Raw genomic sequence first — 3273 nt, 5'->3', positions numbered from 1 at the left:
TAGTCATTGAAATGCAATAAAATGTTAATTGATTTTTAATACACTTCTAAACTCCTTTGAAATCTGAAATTAAATTATACTTGATGAAGAGCCTCCAGCATAAGAGATTAAAAAACAGGTTTTATTTAGTATAACAAAATTTTTTCAAAATCACTGGTGGTTTTATTTTGCACTGCAGACTAATTTGGTTTTATTTCTAAATGATTAATTATGGAGACACAATTGACTATATATTTGGTCGCACAATGATTTATTACCAATTTGATACTGCATTTTAAATATTGCTTACTCTATAACACTGCCAATTTTTTTAAAACTTGATTTTTAAAAACACATACTTATGTATAAATTCCAAGGAATATTTAAAATATAACGACCACATTAATATCAAAATTTGAAATCCACAAATTTTTATAAATGTGTTATCCTTGTTCAGAAATGTTATTTTCACTAGGTATTCCTTATAGCAATGAATATAATTACTAACCCAGAAAATACATAGGGCAACAGTCTTTTAGCAACAGACAAGGACCGCATATTTTTATACGCTTGCAGAAGGTATTATAAAATTGGTCTGATGTTTGCTAGAGGAAAGATTTTCGACCACATTAAGAAAATATATTCTTGATCAGTTACAGTCAATATAAATCTGCTGTGCTCAAACGCTTTTGGCAGCGCTGCCAGCAGTCTACAAAAAAGCAGAGCACACGCACACACACGAAACAAAGCAGCGCTACATAGGTACACTCCTCATCATTTGAATAGGACACCTCCAACGTATGTTTTCCATGGGGGGACACTTCAACAAAAATACATTTTAAATTCGTTTTAATGTTTTAACATATGCATAACTTCGTTTACATACAAAAATAGAAAATAAGAAAGTAAAAACAAAAGATTTAATAATGTGTCGAGCCACCTTTCTGTTCCAAGACTTCAATCATCCTGTTTGGAAGAGATTCATACAAACTGGCCTAATAATTCAAAGAAATGGAATCCCAAGCCATTTCAATTGCTTTTATTAATTCTCAAACACTTGAATATTGTTTTCCTGAACTATAAATCTCCCGTGTCAGCCATCCCCACACATTTTCGATTACAGAACACCATGTTGCGCCACTGTTTGGTCCAGGCCACATGCTCGCGACAAAAACTGAGTCGTTGCGCTTTTCTTGCCATGTTGAGAGGAGGTTTCTTTTTAATTTTAAGTCTCTTTAGATGTTTAGCCTTCGAAACCACATTAACGTCACATTTTTCACGAATTTTAGCCACAGAGTCATGAGAATTGGACGCTTTTCTTAATATTAGTCGTCTCTCTTCATTGGTAATCACACTACGAGTGCGGCCTTTCATTTTATTTCCATAGCCAGACACATTACTTAAAAATTTTGAAATGACATGTCGACTTCTATTGATTTTTTTGGCTAATTTTGCAATTGATAGTCCAGAGTCCTTGTACGCCTTTACTTGTCCTCTTTCTTCATAAATTAAGGACTTTCCTCGACCCATTTTGTTTTTATATTAAAGCCAATACTCGAAAATAGCAAAAAACCTTCTTGAACAAAATTTGTATGATCACTCGCCAAAATAAACGATCAAACTAAATGCATGTCCTATTCAAGTGACAGAAAAAATTTACTCAATTTCATACGAATTCCAACACAAAGCAAAAAAAAAATATAACGGCTCTTTTGCAGAGGTTTCTGTTGCGTTCTGATAGACGTGAATAACTGCTAAAAGACAACTTGCAAGAAAACCGTTATTTTATCATATCGCTTTTGAGTTCTTCGCAAAAATACAATGACCGTACAGGCTGTCCTATTCCGAGTGTATATGCCTACCAATAGCGGTATGCTTGTAATGGTTTTAATAAGTGGAAATGATATTTGGAAGGTTTTGTCTGTGCATTGATGAATTGAGATACAGAAAAATAATTTTCTATGTAAATTTCGTCACAGCCGAAATTAGCTTCTTTGATTTTTTCTAGAAATTTAAGATCGCTAATTCCGAATTCGGATGTTTTTTTATAGAAAGTATTTTGATAATTCAGAAACTTAAATCGTGTTTTCTGCAATCATATTCGGAATCAGCCACCTCAGATAACTCTAATAAAAGAATATTCACACATTGCCGCAAAAAAAAATGCGGGTTTGTTACCCTATGTTATAGATTGCAATGAGTATTATTGCGAAGATGGCGAGATGCATTACTTAATTATTTAAATTGTTATACTGATAGGCAAATATACGCGGCCAATGATATTAGAGAAGAAGCAAGCCGATGGATAATCTTGGTGGGAAATGCATGACTATTGTGAGGATAAATTCTATTAGGATATTCTTTCAAAATTGCCTGAGAGGGATTGTGAAAGCGGCGTTGTAATATAGGTTTTCTGCGATAAATCATTTCCGACAACAATGAGCTATATAGAGAAAACTGGGTATTGTTAACTGATTTTTTAACTGTATAAGGCATGAAATTATTAATTTGTCTTTTCTAAGTAGTATTATTGGCCTCTATACAACATTTGTATTTCTGGTTTCACGCATAATTCGCTTCCTTATCGCAAACAATCATAGGCGAATAATGTTTGAGGACCTACCGTATGTTGACCGAATTTTAAAAATTTGTAATGATATATATTTGGTTCGCGAGACTCAAGAATATCGGCTAGAAAAAGATTCATATGCTAAACTTATGTTTTTGTACCGATCACCAGAAACTCTGATAAAGTGGACCCGATATAGAGATGATATTCCGGATGAGGCATTTGGTTCACAGTTCAGTACACGATCTCAGCAACCTCCTTCGGATGACGATGAAGCTGAACCACCAACAAGGTCTAATCAGTAATAGTCATTGAAATGCAATAAAATGTTAATTGATTTTTAATACACTTCTAAACTCCTTTGAAATCTGAACTTATATTATACTTGATGAAGAGCCTCCAGCATAAGGGATTAAAAAACAGGTTTTATTTAGTATAACAAAATTTTTCCAAAATCAGCACAAAAAGTTGAGTAGGTTCTTTGTATTGTGTAGTGACTAGTTTCTGCCGTTTTTTTTTTTTTTTTTTTTTTTAATTAAGGCGTTAGTTTAAATTTCAATAAGTGGTGGGGGATTGCGCCAATAAAAATAATCACCCGAGATAAGAAGTTTGATAGTTACAAGTGCAACTCTAGCGAAGTGGCATAATGCGCGATCGCAGGATTTGGTCACACTATTTCTGACGAACTTTCGCCCTTGCTAGAGGTCTTAACCACGTCGCTCCTT

The sequence above is a fragment of the Drosophila tropicalis genome, unplaced genomic scaffold (assembly GCF_018151085.1).
Source record: "Drosophila tropicalis isolate 14030-0801.00 unplaced genomic scaffold, ASM1815108v1 contig_130, whole genome shotgun sequence".
NCBI classification, from domain to species: Eukaryota; Metazoa; Arthropoda; class Insecta; order Diptera; family Drosophilidae; genus Drosophila; species Drosophila tropicalis.
Note: the sequence above shows the minus strand (reverse complement) of the source record.